At 41.5% G+C, this 23,080-nt stretch overlaps 1 protein-coding gene across 8 annotated transcripts in view; it reads left to right on the forward strand.

Moving 5' to 3' along the window:
- Positions 1 to 23,080, forward strand: part of trip12 (thyroid hormone receptor interactor 12) — a 170,946-nt gene that overhangs the window by 273 nt on the left and 147,593 nt on the right. For 4 of the 8 annotated variants that reach the window (XM_080185913.1, XM_080185920.1, XM_080185921.1 and 1 more), the window contains exons 1-3: positions 41 to 134; positions 862 to 1,107; positions 3,198 to 3,274. The gene's annotated coding sequence lies outside the window, so the exon portion shown is untranslated. Of the gene's footprint in view, positions 1 to 29; positions 135 to 861; positions 1,108 to 3,197; positions 3,275 to 23,080 lie in introns of those variants that run through there. The other 4 variants (XM_080185916.1, XM_080185918.1, XM_080185915.1 and 1 more) reach the window with 3 other exon arrangements.

Raw genomic sequence — 23,080 nt, forward strand, 5'->3', positions numbered from 1 at the left:
AATAATCCCGGGGAAGGATACATGGGCGACGCGCAGGGTGAGAAGGTGAAGCTGTGGAGGCCGAGAGTTAGTAAAGAGAGGGGCAGAGGGAGAGGTGGTGACAGGACAGGCTGTGTAGAATTGGAACAAACTAGGTAATAACATTTATTTAAAAAAAACAACAGCAACAAAGAAAAGGGGAGTGGGGAGGGAGGAAGGAAAAGAAAGGGAGACACTTGTTTATTCTTGATCTTTTTGGGGGAAAAAAAAGCCAAACATTTTTCTAAGCTTTCTTTCCTATTTTTTTAAATATATATTTTTTTGCATTTCTGCCCCCCCCCCAAATGAATTCTTCAATACCGGAGTTAATTTTGTTTTATATAAAAGAAATTTGGGAAAGGGGGGAAATGGAAGAATCGCAAGAGAGGAATTTGTGTCTGTATGTGAAGATGGGTCAATTTATGCTTTCTTTCAAATGAGCGATCAGGGGCTTATTTCTTCCGGTTTTTTTTTCGTTCCTACCTCTCAGACCTGAGTTATTTCCACCACCCCCCCCGCCCCCGCCCCCCGGTCTGAGAAGGGGAGCGAAATGGAAAGAGGAAAAAAGAAAGAGGGGAGGCCCGAGCTCTGGACTCGAGCCTTGCCTTCGTTTTGCTAAGTAAGGGCCAGGGAACAAAATGGCTTGGACATCTTTCTGCTCAAGTTGCTTCTGGCAGGATTTTCTGTGGTTTTTACAAACGAGTTGAGGCTCTTCCTCCTTGTTTGGTTCTTTTTTTTTGGGGGGGAGGGGAATGTTGGAGGAAGGGTTTTTGTAAAAAAAATAATAATTCCCCTTCCTTCCTTCCTTCCCCTCTCCATTCCCCTCCCCCATTTCTATCCCAGCAGCACTTGGTGTTTGACGTTCACACATCCGGCGACAGCTGTAACTTCGACAGCGGGGATTGATGCTGGGACACAGGCCTGGACGCTCACCCCCCCACAGCCTTTCCCCTTTCCCCCAACCCCTTTTAAAGGAGTGCTTGCTGGAGGTGACCAGGAAAAGGGGCAGCCACGCTTGAACTTGTGCAGTAAATGTAGTTGCTCCATCCCCTCTCCTTTGGTGATTGTTGGGCATAAACCCACTACGAGGTAGGCCGCTTGTAACCTTAATGAAAGCTCTGAAATAAAGACCTGTTGTCTGGGCCCTGCCTGCCCAGTAATATTTTCCATGATCCGGAGACCGACGTGCAATATTACCCCATTTTACGGGTAGTAATTTGTTTCCTTGTGCTTTTATTTAAGACGTACTTTTATTGTTGCCTTTTTTAAAACAAAAAGCGACTTGGACACTTTACAGCAAGAACTGGGGCTGTTGCTTTGGTGGCATATAATATTTATATCGTTCGGAAAATTTATTAAACAGTCGTTTTGTTAGCATTGGCACCGACCAAAGCAGTGCAATTCTGCGGCAGTAGTGTTGTGTAGGCCGCAAAAGTAAACAGGAATGGCCAACGCACCACGTATCTCCGTAAACCCATTGTCTGTCCTAATTTCGACAAAGACGGCAAGATATTCAACTGATATAGTTAAACTTTGGGTGTGTGGAGAGAGTAGAAAGTTCGGTGTGCCTTTTTTTTAAAAAGTCGAACGCAAAGTGAAACTCTTTGTTTTCCCTTTAATTTTATCAACCAAGTTGAGTTTAATTTAGCTTCAGGAAGAAATCTGAGTGTTCTGCCAAGAATAGTCGTCATCAAATAACTATTGGTTATGGGTGCCTACTCAATCGGATATGCATGAAGTGGGCAACAACTTACATTTCCATTGTACCCAAAGTGCAAAATTTCTCAATTTATTAAGAACGCTGCCGTTTTATATACATGGATGCATTAATTTTTCTTCATGTAACTGCTAGATTTGATATATTGTCTACTTGAGTTTCTGTGCCTTGCAAGCATACCTACAAATTTTTTCCTCCTTGTGCTACCTACTTTTCATTTTTTTTAACACCCTAGGTAGGGCAAGAACCAAACAGGCACCATTGACAGCATTACAATTGAATGTAAAGGCTCTTCAGGATTCAGCTATCATGTTGATTTATCAATGGATGGCATTGTTGCAGATGTTGAGATGTTAATTTCTTTTATTTCATGTTCAAGGCTGTTGTTTTAAAAAAAAATCCTCTTTGAAAAGATATGGCATTTTCATGGATTTTAGTAGTTCTGTGGTCCTCATCCATCTTAAATTGAGATGAATAGCATGGAATGTATTGTGGTTAAGTTTAATCTGGGTGTTCTTTCTTACAGTCCGTATGTGAGCACTCTTGTACCAGGAAAGAATGTATAGAGGTGAGGGAGGGTTGGATGAAAGTAAATGTCAGACATTGGATAGTGGCTTGATTTAAATTTCAGTAACTTGAATTTGGCTCTTAAATGAACAGAAATAAATCAGGGGTCCATTTCAGGAGTAGTTCACTTGTTTAAAAGCGCACAATATTTTGACAATCAAATTTATGGAAATCCTTTGTTAAAGATCGTTGAGTTTTTGAAGGAATATGAAAAAGCGTAGCACTCCATTGGACGTTTTTGTAATCTGCAAGTGTTCATAATTGCTGGTGGAGGTAACTGGTTTTGTTCCATGTTATTAGCTTTTAGAATGGACATACTAATCCTTCTGGACATCACAATGAGTAAGATTCCCAATGGTTCCAAGGCAAGGTTTATGGCTTGCTTTAATATGTTTACAAATTATGCAGTGAAACCACAGATGGGTGCACATGGGTAGATTGCAACCTCCTGGATCAACAAGAGTAACCTGGTATATTATTCAGGTTGAACAACTGGTACTTATGAGATACAAAAGAAAATTTGTATGAAGTTAAAACAAAATTGCACAAGTACATTAATCCCAAATTGGAATAGTACCACACAGAATTCATGGATACATTATTGCTGTTGCTTATAATAACTAAAATCAAATAGTGGGGCTTGATTTTGTTTTGGATTAGAATTAAGTTGTCAAACATGTTTTTCTTGCATTTGGGAAGCAGTTCATAACACTTGCGATATCTTCTGCCTCTGCTATTGATAGAGAAGCAGGAAATCAGAATGTCTATATCATTATTTGAAGTTTTATTCTGAGTGTGCTTCAGGTATTTCTGATATCTTTTTTAGACACCATGATCAACTGCCAACCAATTCAGAAAGATTAAAATGGCTGAAAATCTTTTTCTATGCTTACAGGTCAGTTTTCACGTGATGTTCCTGCCCAGGGTGCAATGAGGGTTAAATAAGCTGGCACTGATGTCCTTGCTCAATTTGTAAGTAAACAGATTTGAGATTAGTATTGACAACTTGGGAACAGATTAAATTTGATGCTAAATGATTGGGGGAATTTTGCCAAAATCGCACTTGAGAATGAAACTATACAATTAAGTCTCTAATATTGATTGTTTTATTGGTCCCCAATATGTTTAATAATGGGGGACGTTGGGGTGGTGGGGGAGGAAAGAACTTGGTCAATCCAACAGGTAGAGCACAAGCGAAAGCTAGTAGTGGTTACCATTCGATCAGTTTCTCAAAACTCAAATTCCCTCCCCCCTCAGCCCCGATTAATGGGAATGTATATAAATGTTAATCTTGACATTATTACAGTACCACTGCGGCAAGTATATTAAGAAAGCGTATGAAGTACGGAACTGTGGAAATTAATTTTAGAAACATTTGTGCTTCTCATTTTGTTTCAAAATTCTCAACAGCTTTCATTAAAGTGAACAATAATCAAGGGAGTGCCTGCATTCACTAGATGGGTTAACCTACTCTGAATGGGAACCGAAGGCAGGTTTTAGATGATTTCGGTCCAGACTTGTAGAATTTGCAGTCTAACATAAGGAAACTCAAGGTGTAGATATCTGGTAATGAATCTTGAGCAAAAATAATAGCACAAGTAAGCTTCTAATGGCTTTGCTGCTTTTGTGCCATTGTTGTGCAAAGTCCAGAAACTATTTCCAGTGAAAAAAGAGTGGGGAAATGAATATAGTTGAGAAGCTGGAATTGTGGCTATAGGACTGATATGCAATTGGACTGGAATAGATTTTGGGGGCTTGCTGAGTGAATTTAGGTTGTTTATATTCTGACTATACAGAATCTGGAACTGACTTGTATTTCAGATGCATGAAACATAGATAACTGAATATCTTGTTGAGTATGACATGTCTTGCCTTCTGAATTCCCTGTCTGTAGCTATTTTTGGTCCTCTGGGCATGCTAAAATACATCATAGCCAGTTATTACTGCCGTCACTCTTGTAGGCAAATATGGGATCTTGTTTATATACAACAACATTCTATATCGTTTGCAATTAAAATGATAACTTGTTTTGTTTATGGGTGTACATTCTGAAGGGCGTGAGGAGAATGCTAGTCATCTTTGAGAAAGTGCTGTTGGATCATCTATGTTCACCCAGGGATGCCAGTAGGACCTGGGTTTAACACTGAAAGAACCTGGTCAGCATAAATTTACCAGCTTAAGCTCAGGTCACACTTCAGATATTAACATTCCCCCCTCTGAGGTATGACTGTTTAGGCAAGCAGTAAATCCCGAATAGATAAAGCACAACTACGTGAAGCAATAGGGTCTAGTAATAATATTAGTGCTTTCAGTAAAGCTAGCTTGCTACTGGAACTATGTTCCTCGTTCGTTGAAACCTATCATAATGGCTCCAGCCACCATGAGAGTTATGTACTTGTGCTGCCATTACCGTCTTTTTCAGATATTGGGTGATAGGTGAACAATAGATGTTGCACACTGGATGCTTCCAGGTTTAATTGTTGACCTCGAAAGTATCTTAAACTAATTCTATTAATGAGGTTTTCACGATTGTATGCATAGTATTTCATACAATCCTTAATGCTCTGATTTTTGAAATGTGATTCCTCTTGTGGAAAACGGTTATAGGATAGCCCTTTCATGCTATATTTCTGCTACTTCCTTTGCCCTCACCGGAGGCAACGGGTAAAACTAAGTGCATTAATGCTTGTAACATTTTGGAGTTAATCCTTGTGGGTTGAGTTCTGATGTGTTTACACTACACTTTGATGTAATGAAAATTGTCTTGAAATCTAAAACACCCAATTTGCCAGTAGCCAGAATGGAGAACTTGTACTGCTGCCCAAAGTTCTACACTCTTTCGGTTGTTATGCAAGACATGAGGCAGTTTCTTTTTAGGTTTATTTATTAGTGTCACAAATAGGCCAACGTTAACACAGCAATGACGTTACTATGAAAAGTCACTCGTCACCACATTTGGGCACCTGTTTGAGTACATGGAGGGAAAATTTAGCATGGCCAGTGCACCTAACCACACCTTTCGGACTGTGGGAGGAAACTGGAGCATCCGGAGGAAATCCATGTCTGCATTTGCATTGTGCAAATTCCATGCATGTGCACACTGTAGCCCAAGCCTGGAATTGAACCTGGGTCCCTGGCACTGAGAGCCAGCAATGCTAGCCATTGTGCCACCATTTTGGAACCACAAAAAAATTAGACAAAGCTTCTTGTGATTTTAATAAGTTGTTATGAAATAATCAACTATTTCATGGTTAATAAAGGGTAAGCATAATGGATGATGTAATACCTTATTCTGCAGCTTAATTTGGGGAGAATGAGTCCAATGAGTAAATCTTATTCCTTTAGATTTCTACTGTTCAACTTTGACAAAGGAAGTGTTCATTCCTAGAAACACTGATTAGTCCAATTCTAAAGAACAAGTTCAACTTCACATTATAGCCACCTTTCAGTGTCTGTTTACGTTGAACAGTGGTTCATGAACTCATCTTATTTGAAATCATGTATCTGCGTCTTTAAGTTAAAAGAATGGACATATCAGATCTATTTACTCTTTCCAGTGTTCAATAGTCCTATTCATAAAAAAATCCATAAGGCATTTGGAATTTTTAATTTTGACTAACTGATCGGTTTGATCAAAAAAATCTTATTTCAACAATTCATGTCAGTATTTATAATTGTGGTGCAAATGGCCAAGAATGCTAACATTTCATAGTAGACAAACTGATATACAAATATTTTGCTGCACTGTTTGCTGATGCACTAAATAAATTAGAATAGTGTTTGAAGGAAGTGTTCTGCCATTGTTCTCAGTAATTGAAGTTTTCATATCCAAATAGTTTTAAACGCGTTCAAGAAAGTATTTCAAAATATGCTAAATTTATCAATTGATTTGTCTTTAATCTATTTTAGAAACCTTCATTAAAATTTATTTTGAAGATTTGGATATTTTTGCACAACTGAATTCTGATTCTACTTTGAACATGTGATGTGAAGTGATTTTTCCCAGAATCAAAAGGAGATTAAGTCTTGCCTGGATGAGTGCAGCTCCAACAACACTGAAGTAGCTGGACACCATCCAGGACACAGCTTGATTGGCACCCCATCCACAAGCATTCACTGTCTCCACCCACCGACACATAATGGCAGCAGTGTGTACCATCTACAAGGTGCATTGCAAGAGCTCTTCAAGGCCACTGAGAAAGCATCTTCCAAACCCACAACTGCTACCATCTAGTAGAACAAGTGCATCAGATACATGGGAACACCACCAACTGGAAACTTCCTGCCAAACCACCCCCCCTCCCTCAACAGCATCATGGGTGTACCAACACGTGAACTGCAGTGTTTCAAGAAGGCAGCTTGCTTCCATTTGAGGGCAGTTAGGGATGGGCGATGAATGCCAGTCTAGCCACATCCTATAATTGAACAGAAAAAACTGTTTAAGTTTATGTATTAGTGTCACAAGTAGGCTTATGTTAACAGTGCAGTGAAGTTACTATGGAAGTTCCCTAGTTGTACGCTCCAAAGCGCCTTTTTAGGTACACAGAGAATTTAGCATGGCCAGTGCACCGTCTTTTGGATTGTGGGAGGAAACCCATGCAGAGCTGGGGAGAATATGCAGACAGTGACCCAAGGTGGGAATCAAGCCTGGTCTCTAGTGCTTTGAGGCAGCAGTGGTAGTCACTGTGCCATGGTGTCACCCTAATTCCACAGAAATTACTGATTTAATTTTGGCATGAAGACAGGAAGTGGAGTTGTGGCAATATCACTGGGATGGCACTTAATTTCAGTTAATAAATCTGGAATGGACAGCAACTTCAGAAATGTTAATCATGAAAATTGTTATTGATTGTTCCCTTTTTATTCATTTGTGGAGACATAGGTGTCGTTGGTTGGCCAGCATTTATTGCCCATCTTTAGTTGTCTGAGGGCAGTTGAGTCAACCATATTGCTGTGGCACTGGAGTTACATGTAGGTCATACTGGATAAGGACAGCAGATTACTTTCCCTAAAGGACATTCGTGAACCAGATGAGATTTTCTGACAGTTGACAATGGCTTAATTGCCATCATTAGATCTTTAATTTCAGACATTTTTATTGAATTCAAATTTCACTATTTGCCGTGGTGGGATTCAAACCTGGGTCCTCAGAACATTAGCTGAGTTTCCGGATTAATAGTCTAACGATAATACCAGTAAACCATCGGCTTCCCTAACCATCTGGTCGCTAAGGTAGGAAGTCTGCCATCATTACTTAGTCTGATCTAGTCTGTAACTCCAGACCCACAACAATGTGATTGGCTTGCAAGGCCATTTCAAAAGGCAGTTACAAGTCAATCAGTTCAAGGGCAATTAAGGGTGGGTAATAAATGCTGCTGTTGCCACTCTCAACCCATGAAATAATTTTTAAGAAGCCAGTCTTGCAGTTATGTAGAATGCTTTAATTTGAAATTGACTAGGGGGCACAGCCTCAAGATAAAGGGGAGGCAGTTTAGAACGGAGTTGAGGAGGAACTTCTTCACTCAAAGGGTGGTGAATCTCTGGAATTCTCTGCCCGTTGAAGTGGTGGAGGCTGCCTCGCTAAATATTTTTAAGAAGCTGGTTGATGGGTTCTTGATAAGAGAGGGGATTAAGGGTTGTGGGGAGAGGGTGGGAAAGTGGAACTGAGCCACGACAGATCAGCCATGATCTTATTGAATGGCGGGGCAGGCTCGAAGGGCTAGATGGCCTACTCCTGCTCCTATTTCTTATGTTCTTATGCTAATTGAGCTTCATGATTGTTGAATTGGTAAATGCACAACATGTGATGATCATAACTAGTTTCTTGACAACTGGTTGCAACTCGAGCAGCAATAAACTACAGCTATTTACCTGAGTGCCCTGTTTCATGCTTTTGATGTCCAGTCAAACGTACAAGTGCCTGGACATTGAACAATTTCAGAATTTGATACTGCACCCATTTTGTGATGCAAGTTAGATAGCATATGCTGAAATATTTAGATCTCACCAAGTCTTTAGACGAGAGTAGAAAAATAACTAAAAACATGACATAAATTTAATAAAGTATTCTACTTTCACATTTCAAACAAACTTTTATTCCTGATTATGGTGTCTTGAGAATCAAATGTGAAATTGGAAAAAGATTTTTATAGACAATATACCAGAGCTGCATATGTGGTTAGGTTTACAGTGAATTGCTTCTTGATGCTGGCAATATTAAATACTATAATTTGAATTTTCTATGGATGTCATCTTAGTGCAAAAAGTGAAAGTGTTGCTTAGCCCTGTATTTCAACAAGTCCTATTAAAAATGTTTTGATGACTTCCATGTATAAAATTGAGTGATTATGGGAAGCAGGTTTGATAGCTTATGCTATGTATGTACATGCTAAACATCTAAGAAATGTTATTGCTAGAGAATAGTAGTAATTTTTTTCCCCCTTGAATTCTTATCTGGCTAGCTTTGAAGGTTTTAAGTGAGTGACAGACACTTCCACCCAATGAGAAGGGGCTTGCTGAACTTTGCTTCCTATCACTGTAGGAAAGGAAGGGGCTGTATAAAGAGAAGAACAAATAGAAAATACTGGAAATATGAGCAGGCAGGCCTGACCTGAGCACTTCTCACATTTCTGTTTATATGTCCAATTTCCAGAATCCACAGTATTTTAAGTATGAGAAGTTACACTAAAAGTAGGATTTATACTGTAAGGATTGTTGTGGAGTGTGTCATTTGTAAGGGTAAAAAACGTCATTTTGTAAATTCCAGTTCCTTTAGTATATAGGTTACTTTTCTTGCAAAAGTTGCCTGGTTATATTACTACAGATACTTTGTTTCTGTTTGCTTTGAGGGAACTTGGGGATGGGCAATATTAATACTGGTCTTTCCAGCAACACCCGCATCCCAGTAATGAATAAAAAAGACTTGCAGGTAACCTGACATTGTGCTGTCTTATTTTGCAGTTACTTGAAAGCTATCATTTGGAAAGATTTTAAGCTGTTTAAAGAGAAAATTCAGTTAAACTCATAACTACAGATGCTGGAAATTGGAAATAAAAGTGGAGAATGCTTGCAAGATTTGACAAGTCTGGCAGCATCTCGAAAGAGAGAAATCAAGTTAATGTTTCTGGTCGGTATGACAGCTTCAGACTCCTGTGGAATCTTTTCAGCATTTTCCATTTTTTTATTTTGTTGAACTCATTTGGCACTGAGCAGGAAAATTTGTGACGCTGTACTGGATTATGAACCCTGAGATTGTAAATACAAAAGGCTTGTTTTTAGATTACTGCTGGGATGTACAGCAAGTAGGGCTATCAGTTTTTGTAAAGTTGTGGTTGATGTGAGGAAGCAGATTCATCAGTTTAGAAAGCAACAAATACCCATGTTTCAGATCGGATTTTGTATCTGGTGCTATTTTGATCACAAGTGCTTGTTTTTGGGATGAGTAAAGGTCAGCATCATTAATTGCCTGGGGCGGGTGCAGGAAATAATGTTAAATCTACCTCCATGACCAGTCCCTGCAAACATTATTCCAAGCATAAATACACAAAATAATGTGGATGCTGGGAATTGGAAATAAAAGCATACAATACTAGAAATTTGCAGTAGGCCAGGCAGCTTCTGCTGAGAAGTGAGACTCAATGTTTCCATGAAGCACTTTTTATTTGAACAGCATGTGTGTCAATGAGCTAATTAATTTATTGTCTAGGTATGAATGAGGATGATGTTTAGGACTGAGGACATGATAAATTCATCAATGGATCTTTATTGTTGTGGCCGCATATCTGGTACATTGAAGTGTTTTCCCAGGTAGGAACTGCAGTTGATGTTTTCAGTCTGTTGATGATGTCCTTCATCTCTTGGGAAACTCAGATGTTTTAAGAGCTTGTTAAAGCAGAGATGTACATTATTTGGTAGAAAGCATGCAGCGCTTCCATGAAGCAAGTTTTCTTCAGCACCCTGATCTAATATCTTGACATCAGCAGGTGAGAGTTCCAGCACCACCTCCCCAACAAAATAGTTGGTTGCCCTAATTGCCACTTGTGGATAATGTATATGATGCTGTAGCTTAACCTTGCATGTTGGAATTTGCACTGGAGATCAATGAGGTGCACATGTGATCTTAAATCCTTCTGTTTTGAATGTTTTCACATTGTGCAGAACTTCAGTTCTTGTCATGGTGCAGATTGCCATCATATGATTACTGTATCCTAAATTTGGCATTTGAAGAACAAAGGCAGAGTGAAGATAACTGGTTGTTGCTGAATTCTGAATTTTAAGTGGACATCGTTGTGAAAGTTGGTTGAACTTATTGTGAATGGGTTTTACTTAGCTGGGCCAGTGATTGGTGTTGCATCTTATGATAGAACACAACTTGCCAGTGTTAATACAGCATCATTTGGTTATCCTGCTGTAAACATACCTTGAGCCATTGGGGGAGTACTTTGGTTAGGTAGTATGTATTATGATTAGAACCAAGAACAACGAACAGGCTCTTTGGCCTTCCAAGCTTGCGCCGACCATAATACTGCCTAAAACTAAAACTAAAACCACGTGCACTTGCAGAGTCTGTATCCTTCCATTCCCATCGTATTTATGTATTCGTCCAGTTGCCCCTTAAGTGCTGCTATCTTACCTGCTCAAACCACCTACTTGGGCATTGCGTTCCAGACATTCACCACCCTCGGTGTAAAAAAAAGACAATCTGCCTTGCACATTTCCTCTAAACGTTTCCCCGCGCACCTTAAATCTATGTCCCCGATACTTGACTTCTACCCGAGGAAAGAGCATTTGGTTATCCACTCTGTCCATGCCACTCATAATCTTGTAAATCTCTATCAGGTTGCCCCTCAACTTCTGTCATTCTAGTGAGAACAAACCGAGTTGATTCAACATCTCATAGCTAATAACCCCCAGACCAAGCAGCATCCTGGTAAATCCTTTTCTCCTGTCTCCAAATCATCTATGTCCTTCTGGTAATGTGGCAACCAGAATAGTACACGTTCTAAATGAGGCCTAACTAAGGTTCTGTACAGCTGCAGCATAACTTGCCAATTTTTATGTGCAAATGCCCTAGCTGATGAAGGCAAGCATGCCATATGCCTTCTTGGCTACCTTATCCACCTGTGGATATGTCTGCCGAGATTTCTCGGCCTGTCGATGCCCCGAAGAGTTCAACCATTTACTGTATAATTCCTACTTGCTGTTATCCAAAGCTGGAATTGTACCCAGGTCCCTGATGCTGAGGCCACAGTGCTAACTGCTGTGCTTCCAATCAAAATTAACCTCCATGCTTGACTATTGCAGTGTGATCCTGGCCAATCTCTTATCCTCTTGCATTCTAATCAAGTCATCCAGAATTTTGTTTTTCTTGTCTAACCTATCCTTGAGTTGTATCTGCACCTGCAACTTCTCCAATTAAAAATTTACGGTTCCCTCCATTTCAGTAGCATCCAGTTTAAATTTGTCAGTCAAAATTCATTGTAAGGATGCACAGAGATTTAAACTATGGCCCTGTCTACCTTCTCAAATGCAAGAGAAAGATCCCACGGCACTGTTCAGAGAGCAGCTGAGTTTACCCTTGTGTTTGATTTGGTTTATTATTGTCACATGTATTAACGTATAGTGAAAAGTATTGTTTCTTGCGTGCTATACAGACAAAACATAATCTTCATAAAGAAGGAAACTGCAGGATGTAGTGTTACAGTCATAGCTAGGGTGTAGAGAAAGATCAACTTAATACAAAGTATGTCCATTCAAAAGTCTGACAGCAGCAGGGAAGAAGCTGTTCTTGAGTCGGTTGGTACGTGACTTCAGACTTTTTGTATGTTTTTTTTCCCGAAGGAAGAATGTGAAAGAATGAATGTCCAGGATGCGTGGGGTCCTTAATTATGCTGGCAGCTTTGCCGAGGCAGTGGCAAGTGTAGACTGATGTGGAGATGCTAGCATTGGACTGGGGTAGACAGTCCAAGTGTACAAGTGTGGACAGAGTCAGTGGATGGGAGGCTGGTTTGCATGATGGATTGGGCTACGTTCACAATGTCTTGTAGTTCCTTGTGGTCTTGGGCAGAGCAGGAGCCATACCAAGCTGTGATACAACCAGAAAGAATACTTTCTATGGTGCATCTGTAAAAGTTGGTGAGAGTCGTAACTGACATGCCAAATTTCCTTAGTCTTCTAAGAAAGCAGAGGCTTTGGTGGGCTTTCTTAACTATAGTGTCGGCATGGGGACCAGGATATCTGGTTGGTGATCTGGATACCTAAAAACTTGAAGCTCTCGACCCTTTCTACTTTGTTCCCCGTTGATATAGACAAGGGCATGTTCTCCTTTACCCTTCCTGAAGCCATTGTTGACCTTGTACTGTCTCGTCATTGTTTGAGATTCAACCCACTCCGGTTGTGTCGTCTGCAAACTTGAAAATCGAATTGGAGGATAATTTGGCCGTAGGTGTATAACAAGTATAGTACACAGCTTTGTGGGACACCGATATTGAGGATGATCGTGGAGGAGGTGCTGTTTAGCTAATATTTATCCCACAACTGTGACATTTAGCGTGCCTTTTAAGATTTTTTTTAACTTGTTCTCTGTGGCTAAGCAGACCTGTTGGTTCTTTTCATTGTTGCTGAGTGATCTGCTAGAAGATCATTGATTGCTACTAAGAACATAAGAAATAGGAGCAGGAGTAGGCCATCCAGCCCTTCGAGCCTGCCCCGCCATTCAATAAGATCATGGCTGATCTGTCGCTGCTCAGCTCCACTTTCCCGCCCTCTCCCCATAACCCTTAATCCCTTCTCCTATCAAAAACCCATCAACCCGCGTCTTAAAAATATTTAGCGAGGCAGCCTCCACCACTTCAACGGGCAGAGAATTCCAGAGATTCACCACCCTTTGAGTGAAGAAGTTCCTCCTCAACTCCATTCTAAACCGCCCCCCTTTTATCTTGAGGCTGTGCCCCCTAGTCCTACTGTCTTTTTTGAGCGGGAAGAGTCTCTCCACCTCTATCCTATCCATCCCATTCATCATCTTATACGTCTCAATGAGATCTCCCCTCATTCTTCTAAACTCTAACAAGTACAAGCCTAGTTTATTCAGCCTCTCCTCATAGCTCAACCCCCTCAACTCCGGTATCAGCCTAGTAAACCTCCTCTGCACTCCCTCCAAGGCCAAAATATCTTTGCGCAGGTGCGGCGCCCAAAACTGCACACAGTACTCCAGCTGCGGCCTCACCTATGCCCTATACAGCTGCAGCAAGACCTCCCTACTTTTATATTCAATCCCCCTCGCTATGAAGGCCAGCATCCCATTCGCCTTCCTGACCACCTGCTGCACCTGCAAGCTGGGTTTTTGCGACTCATGCACAAGGACCCTGAGGTCCCTCTGCACCGTCGCCTGCTGCAGTTTTTCGCCCCGTAAGTAATGGTTCTTCCTACCAAAGTGGACCACCTCACACTTGCCAACATTAAATTCCATTTGCCATTTCCTGGCCCATTCGCCCAGCCTATCTAGATCCTTCTGCAGACTCTCCACACCCTCCACAATTTGCTGTTCCCCCAATCTTGGTGTCATCAGCAAATTTCGACACTCTACACTCGGTTCCCTCCTCCAGATCATCTATATAAATGGTAAAAAGCTGAGGCCCCAGCACCGACCCCTGGGGCACTCCACTAGTCACCATCCGCCAATCCGAATAGCACCCATTGACCCCAACTCTCTGCCTCCTATTTGACAACCAATCCTCTATCCACGCTAACACCCTACCCCCAACTCCATGTCCCTCGACCTTCTGCAGTAACCTCTTGTGAGGCACTTTGTCAAACGCCTTCTGAAAATCTAGAAAGACCACATCCACCGGCTCTCCTCTATCCACCGCCCTAGACACATCCTCATAGAACTCCAGTAAATTTGTCAGACACGACTTCCCTTTAATGAAACCGTGCTGCGTCTGCTCTATCGAGCAATTCCCTTCAAGATGCGTCGCAATTTCCTCCTTAATGACAGATTCTAACATTTTACCTACCACAGATGTTAAACTAACCGGCCTATAATTCCCCGCCTTTTGCCTGGCACCCTTCTTAAACAACGGCGTAACATTAGCCGTTTTCCAATCATCCGGCACTTCCCCGGAATCCAGCGATGTCTGGAAAATAACCACCAAGGCATCCACTATCACCTCCGCCATTTCTTTCAGAACCCTCGGATGCATGCCATCCGGTCCTGGGGACTTGTCCACAATCAGCCCCTCCAGTCTGTCGAGCACCGCCTCTCTAGTAACAGTAACGTCATTAAGACCCTCCAGTCCTACCACCTTTCCATCGCTAACACCCGGCAAATTATTCACGTCCTCCTCCGTGAAGACAGAAACAAAAAAGTTATTCAATACCTTAGCCATATCCCGGTCCCCTTTCTCATCCTCTAAAGGACCAACATTCACCCTACCCAGCCTCTTCCTTTTTATATATTTATAAAAACTCTTGCTATCCTTTTTTATATTAAGCGCTAGCCCAGCTTCATAGTTTCTCCTACCCTTCTTTATCAACTTCTTTGTCAATCTTTGTTGACATTTAAACCTCTCCCAATCCTCTTCTCGCTCACTACTCTTAGCTACTCTAAATTCCTCCGGTTTTAGTTTAACACTTTCCTTCACCTCCTTTGTTATCCACGGCTTATTACCTCTCCTCCTACTATCCTTTTTGACCATCGGAATAAATTTCCGCTGAGCACCAAGAACATAAGAACATAAGAAATAGGAGCAGGAGTAGGCCATCTAGCCCCTCGAGCCTGCCCCGCCATTCAACAAGATCATGGCTGATCTGTCGTGGCTCAGTTCCACTTTCCCGCCCTCTCCCCATAACCCTTAATCCCCTCTCTTATCAAGAACCCATCAACCCGCTTCTTAAAAATATTTAGCGAGGCAGCCTCCACCACTTCAACGGGCAGAGAATTCCAGAGATTCACCACCCTTTGAGTGAAGAAGTTCCTCCTCAACTCCGTTCTAAACCACCTCCCCTTTATCTTGAGGCTGTGCCCCCTAGTCCTACTGTCTTTTTTGAGCTGGAAGTGTCTCTCCACCTCTATCCTATCCATCCCATTCATCATCTTATATGTCTCAATGAGATCTCCCCTCATTCTTCTAAACTCTAACGAGTACAAGCCTAGTTTATTCAGCCTCTCCTCATAGCTCAACCCCCTCAACTCCGGTATCAGCCTAGTAAACCTCCTCTGCACTCCCTCCAAGGCCAAAATATCCTTGCGCAGGTGCGGCGCCCAAAACTGCACACAGTACTCCAGCTGCGGCCTCACCAATGCCCTATACAGCTAAGATCCTCCCTCCAACGCGCTCCCCCAGTCCACATTCGCCAATGGGGCTTTGTTTATTTCTAATCTGGGCCTCATGTACTGACTTGGAATTTGACCGGGTGGTGAGGTCATCTATTTAGGAGTTCTTTTTCTTTGAGTTTGGCTGCAGTTTTAGTTTAGAAGGTGCTTGGACATCAGACTGAAAAGCAGTCGCTCTCCTGCTTCTTTTGAGGTCCACCTGGGAGTTTCTGACCTGGAATATAATGCAACCAAGGTTGTTAATAGGTGTGTTATCTGTTATCTCTTTGCTTTATATGCAACCTTGCTGTGTGCAAATTAATTGCTCGGTTGTATTTCATTGGCTGTGAAATACTTTGAAATATCCTGAGGTCATGGAATACACTACATCAATGGGCAGTCCTTTAAAACAGAGGTATTTCTTCAGCCGGACAGTGGTGAATCTGTGGAACTCTTTGCTGCAGAACGCTGTGGAGGCCAGGTCATTGAGTGTCTTTAAGATAGGTTCTTGATTAATAAGGGGATCAGAAAAGTATCAGTCATGATTGAATGGTGGAGAAGACTTGATGGGCCGAGTAGCCTAATTCTGCTCCTATATCATATGGTCTTAAGTCTTTGTTTTTTGGTTTCGCTTGTTACTCCTAGTTAGAATTTGCAGTCTTTTAAAAAAAACTACAGTGAATTTTTCTAAGGTGCGTGAAACGTGAAGAGCTTTGCATCAGGTATAATATTTCAGATTTGCTGATGGTGCAAAACTAGAATGTAAGTTGAGGAAGAGAATTCAAGTGCACTTGGGCAGGCTGAGCATGGGGAAGAACATGACAAATGGCATATATTGTGAATAAGTGTGAAGTTTGCCACCTTTTCTATTAAAGTGGATAGCAGTATTTCTTGGAATGGTGAGAGGTTGAGAAATGTTGTTCAAAGAGACTGGGATGCTTTTTCATGAGCCATCTGATGTGGTGTGGCAAGCAGTTAGGAAGGCAAATGGTACATTGGCCGACATTGTAAGGGGATTAGTGTATAGGAGAAAATTAAGTCTTATTTTTGTATAGAACCTTGGCACCTGCACTCTTTTGTACAGTTTTGGTGCATTTTTCTAAGGAACAATATATTTGCCATTAGAGAAAATACAGTGGCGGTTCACCAATGTTTGGGGGCGGGCAGGAATGGATTGACTTCTATTCTCTAGAATTTTAAAGAATGTGAGGTGATCTCATTGGATTTGATTTATTACGTCACGTGCATTAGTTTCCAGTGAAACATCTTCTTTGTGTTCTATACGAACAAAGCACACCGTACACAAGGAAGGAAAGAATACAGAATGAAGTGTTAGTCGTTGCTAGGGTGTAGAGAAAGATCAGCATAATGTGAGGTAGGTCCATTCAAAAGTCTGGTAGTAGGGAAGAAGCTGTTATTGAGTCGGTTGGCATGTGCCCTCAAACTTGTGTACCTTTTTACTGATGGTGGAAGAGACTGTATCCAGGGTGCGTTGGGTCCTTGATTATACTGGTTGCTTTTCTGAGGCAGCGGGAAGTGTAGACAGTATTGATAGGTGGGAAGCTGGTTTGCGTGATGCACTGGGCTTTGTTCACGACCCTTTGTAGTTTTTGCGATCTGGAACAGAGCAGGAGCCATACCAAGCTGTGATACAACCAGAAAGAATGCTTTCTATGGTGCATCTGTAGAAGTTAGTGAGAGTTGTAGCAGACATGCCAAATTCCATTAGTCTCCTTAGAAAGTAGAGGCGTTGGTGGGATTTCTTAACTACAGCGTCGACATAGTGTGACCAGGACAGGTGGTTGATGACCTGGACACCAAAAATTTGAAGCTCTCGACCATTTCTATTTCATCCCCATTGGCGTGGACAGAGGCATGCCCTCCACCTCACTTCTTGAAGTCAATGACCATCTCATTTGTTTTGTTGACACTGGGGGAGAGATTATTTCTGTCGTAGCAGTTCACTAGATTCTGTCTGTTTGTTGCACTGTGTCTCATCATTGTTTGAGATCCTACCTACAATGGTAGTCTCATCAGCAAACCTGAGAATTGAGTTGGAGGGGAATTTAACCATACAGTTAGAGGTTTATAAGGAATATAGTAAGGGGCTGAGGAGACAGCCTTGTGGAACACTGGTGTTGAGTATGATCCTGGAGGTGGTGGTGTTGCCATTCCTTACTGACTGAGGCCTGTGGGTTAGGAAGTCCAACAGCCAGCTGCAGAGGGAGGAATCAAGCCCCAGGCCACAAAGTTTAGAGATGAGTCTTGTAGGAATAATGCTAAAGGAGTCTGACCTGGGTGTCTTTGTTTACTAGGTGCTCCAGGGTTGAGTATAGAGTCAGGGAGATGGTGTCTGCTGTGGACCTGTTGTAGCGATAGGCGAATTGTCGTGGATCCAGGCAGTCTGGGAAGCAGCAGTTGATTTATGCCATGACTAACCTTTTGAAGCATTTCATAATGATGGATGTCAGAGCCATCAGATGATAGTTATTACATGCTGTCCTGTTGTTCTTTGGCACTGGAATGATGGTCATCGCCTTGGAGAGACAGATGGTTGTAAAGAGAGGTTGTGCAGGGCCTGAGTACTCACCTGGGTAGCCCATCTGGGCCAGTAGCTTGATGTGGATTGACTTTTGAGAAGGTTGCTCTGTCATTGGCAATGGTGACCTAGGATACAGGTTCGTCTGAGGCTTCTGGATGGAGGGTACGCTCTCGCTGACCTTTTGCTCCAAATGGGCATAGAATGCACTGAGCTCATTGGGCAGGGGTGCAAGGAACCAGTGATTTTACCTACCTTCAATCTTGTAGCCTGTTATGCCTTGCAGACCTTGCTAGATTGTTTTCCCTGGTTAGTGAGTCTCCAGCTAGGGGACAGAGGCAGGCAAACAGGCCACTTGAAGACTGAGATGAGGGAGAATTTCTTCAGCCCTTCAGAGGGTGGTGAAATGTTGGTGTTCTCTGCCATGGAAGGCTGTGGAAGCTCAATAATTCATGCTCAGTTAATGTCCTTCTAGGGAAGGAAATCTGCCATCTTTACCCTGTCTGGCATTTAGGTGCACAGTAATGTGGATGACTGAAGTGCCCTCTGAAATGGCCCAGCAAGCTACTCAGTTCAAGGCCAATTAGGACAACAGATGCTGGCTCAGAGTGACATGCACATTCCATGAAAGAATAAAAAAATGTTCAAGACAAATAGATTTCTAGATACTAATGGTATTCAGGGGTAAGGGGGTAGTGGGAGAAAATGGTATAGGTGTAGATGATTAGCCATGATCCATTTGAATGGCAGAGCAGAATCAACAGGCTGAATGGCCTACTCCTATGTTCTTAAGGCCGTTAAAGTAATGTTAAGGTAGTATGTGCTTGTTTTGTTGGAATGCTGTCAGCTACTAAGTTGGGAGTAAATTTATATGAAAATTCTGCAGATGGGAATAGTGATTGTTGGGTAAGGAAACATTTAAAATGACTTAGTTTTTGAACTTTTGTAATCATTTGGAAAGGAATGATTTAATTTTGCATACAAGTCTCCTAATGAAACTGCAGTTGAGTTAAAACTTGTTACAACAGCTACAACCTGAATATTAGCAATGTTTAAAGTTGATTGCTGTCAACAGGAAAGGCAACATGTATATTACACTTTTGTATGTGATGGTTGAAATGTTTAGGCTCAATTTATGTCCATAAAATCCAATAAATTGTACCATATAGCAACATGGTTGAGGATTGGTTAACTGATAAAAAAATTAGGATAAACTGGTCATTCAGTTTGGTATGTTTTAACTAGCGACATACTGCAGGGTTCAGTGCATAGTCAAAGTTGGATGAAGGGATGCCAAGTATTATGTATCTGAGTTTGCTGATGATGCAAAGTTAGATGGCAAAGTAAGCTGTGAGAGGAAAAAAAAAAGTTGCACAAGGATTTACAGGTTAACTGGATAAGAGCATGATGAATGGAATATAGTATGAAGAAATGTGAAAGCATCTGTGGGGAAAAATAAAATTAAATGTTGATATTCAGAGGGATATCTGAGTCCTTGCTCATGAATTGCATGAAGTTTAACATGTAGCAGGCAGTTTCAAAAATCAAATGGTCCTTATGAAGGGATTGGAGTACAAGTAAAAACATTAATACAATGGTAATCGCATAATTTAAAGCGATCACCCCTGGAGAAAGATGTACAGTTTTGGTTTCCTTACAAAATATAGACTTGCCTTTGGAGGGAGTGCAATGAAGGCTTGATAGACTGTTCTGGAATGAGGAGGTTGTGTACACTTTGAGATATTTCTTGGAGTTTAGAAGCATGATGGGTGATCTCGTTGTCCTTAAGGGACTGTATAGGATAGATGGTGGGAAGATGTCCTCTTGGGCTGAGGAGTCTTGAAATCTGGGTCCAAGTCTCAGAATAAAGGATAAGCCTTTTAGGAATGAGATGAAAAGTTTCTTCACTCAAAATATTTTGTATCTTTGGAATTTTTTTTAACCCCCCCCCCCCCAGAGAGATGGATAAATGTTTGCACACAAAGGAATATCTCCAGTTGGGTTTCTGCCCCTGCTCTGGCTTCTATCCAAATAACATCTTGTGTGACTATGACAGAGAGAACTTTGCCACTATGTCTTCTTAACTTGTCTGCAGCCTTGACGTGGTTGACCACCTCATTCTTCACTGTCATCCAGTTGCTTGGCACTGCTATTACTTCATTCCATTCTTGTCTAATTGTAACTAGAAAATCCTTTGCAATGTCTTCTCTTCCTGTTTCCATATGATGGCTTCTGGTGTTCCCTAGGCTGTATTCTTGGCCTTCGTTTCTCACTTGCGTGTTGCTGCTCAGTAACATTATCTGAAATCACAGGGTTAATTTTCATGTCTACACTGATAACACCTGGCTCTACCATACCATCATCTTTTGCCATCTCCACTGTTGTTAAATTATCAGACTCTTTTTTATTAATTCGTGGGACATGAGTGTTGCTGGTTGGCCAGCATTTATTGCTCAATCCTATTTGCCTGTGGCTGTGGAGTCGAATGTAGGCCACAGCAGGTAAGGATGGCGGATTTCCTTCCTTAAAGGACATTAGTGAACCGGATAGATTTTTCTTACAATCAACGGTGGTTAATGGTAATCAGTAGATTCTTAATACCAGACACTTTTTATTTAATTCAAATTCAATCATCTGCCATTGTGGGATTTGAACCCAGATCCCCTAGAACATAAGCTGAGTTTCGGGATTGATAGACTCTTATTTGACAAGTACTGGGCGAACATGAATTTCCTTCCATTAAATACTGGGACTAGTGAAGCCACAAGATTTGATTCCCACTCCCAAATTTGTTCCTTAGCATGTCTCACGAATTTGAGTTTTTTTTTGAAGAGGTAACCAAGAAAGTAGGAGAGGGCAGTGCAGTTGACATCGTCTATGTGGACTTTAGCAAGGCGTTTGACAAGGTATTACATAGGTTGTTGCATAAGGTTAAATCTCACAGGATCCAGGTGAGATAGCAAGTTGGATACAAAATAGACTTGATGACAGAAGACAGAAGGTTGTTTTTCAAACTGGAGACCTGTGACCAGCAGTGTGTCTCCAGGATCGTTCCTGGGACCACTGTTGTTTGTCATTAATATTAATGATTTGGATGAGAATTTAGGAAGAATCGTTAGTAAGTTTGCAGATAACACCAAGATTGGTGGCATCATGGACAGTGAAGAAGGTTATCTCGGATTGCAACGTGATCTTGATCAATTGGGCTGGTGAATGACAGATGAAGTTTAATTTAGAAAAGTGAGGTGATCAGGACTTGCGCAGTTAATGGTAGGCATTGGGAAGCGTCGGAACAAAGATCTAAGAGTACAGGTTCATAGCTCCTTGAAAGTGGAGTCATAGGTGGACAGGGTGGGGAAGAAGACATTTGGTATGCTTGATTTCATTGGTGAGAACATTGAATACAGGAGTTGGGACGTCTTGTTAAGTTGTACAAGACATTGGTAAGGCCACACTTGGAATGTTGCACGGTTTTGGTCACCCTGTTATGGAAAGGATATTATTAAACTAAAAAGGATGTAGCAAAGATTTGAGTGCTATCAGGACTTGATGAATTGCGTTATAAGGAGAGGCTGGATAGATTGGGATTTTTCTGTGGAACATAGGTTTAGATGTGATCATACAAAGGTCTATAAAATAACGAGGGGCATAGATAATGTAGATAGTTAACATCTTTTCCCAATGATAGGGGAGTCTGAACTGTGAGAGAAACTTCTAAGTCATTTCTTAAATGTATCAATGGGAACACAGAATTATGGATATGCTGTGGAACTCAAGGGAGTGTTTTGCTCCATTGACACTATCTACATTTCCCGCTGCCTCAGACAAGTAGCTAGCATAATTCAGGACCCCATGCACCGTAGTCATGTTCTCTTCCGCCACCACCACCACCTATCAGGAAAAAGATACCGAAGTCTGAGATCATATACCAATGGACTCGAGCAGATTCTTCCCTGCTGCAATTGGACTGTTGATTTGGACCTACCTCACATTACGTTGGTCTTTCTCTGTAGCCTAGCTATGACTGTAACACTATTAGCGCCTGGTGGCACAGTGATCAGCATTGCTGCATCACAGCACCAAGGGACCTGTGTTCCATTCCTGGCTTGGGTCAATGTGCAGAGTCTGCATGTTCTCGCCGTGTCTGCATGGGTTTTCTCCTGGTGCTCAGGCTTCTTCCCGTAGTCTGAAAGATGTGCTGGTTAGGTGTGTTGGCCATGCAAAATTCTCCCTCGTGTACCTGCGCAATATGGCAACTAGGGGACTTTTATAGTTACTTCATTGTTGTCTTAATGTGACAGTAATAAATAAACTAAAAAACTGCTACGTTCTCTCCTTTCCTTCTCTATGTACAGAATGCATTCTATATAGCTTGCAAGAAACAAGTTTTCACTGTATACCAATATACATATGACAATAATAAATCAAATCTTTGTAATCCCCTTCAGCTGTACAATCATCCAAGATACCCATGTTAATTGTGATCTCTTGGATGCATTCCCAATTTTAACTGTTCCACCATTGGTGACTTTTTGCCAGAGGCCAAACTCTAAAATATCCTCTTGACAACTGTAGGACACTCCTTCAAACCTACCTTTCTGATTAAGTTTTGATTATCTGACACATCTCCTTATGGCACTGAGCCATATACTTTGATTTACAATGTTCCTGAGAAGTGTCTTGGGACATTTCATTACGTTAAAGGTGCTTTATAAATAGATGTTGCTCACCGACATGGGAAAAGTGAAGGAAGATTTTGCTGAGCTAGATCTATTAGCCATGATCCTACTGAATGGCAGAGCTGACTTGAGGGCTGAAGTTCTTGTTAATTTATTCTATAGGTTTTCCAATGCCAAGTGACATTTGTGTCCTTTTTGAGGTGATGGATTCTAATGAAAATGTATGCCACGTTACCAATTATTCACAG

The sequence above is a fragment of the Carcharhinus amblyrhynchos genome, chromosome 3 (assembly GCF_965287045.1).
Source record: "Carcharhinus amblyrhynchos chromosome 3, sCarAmb.v2.hapA, whole genome shotgun sequence".
Classification (NCBI taxonomy): Eukaryota; Metazoa; Chordata; class Chondrichthyes; order Carcharhiniformes; family Carcharhinidae; genus Carcharhinus; species Carcharhinus amblyrhynchos.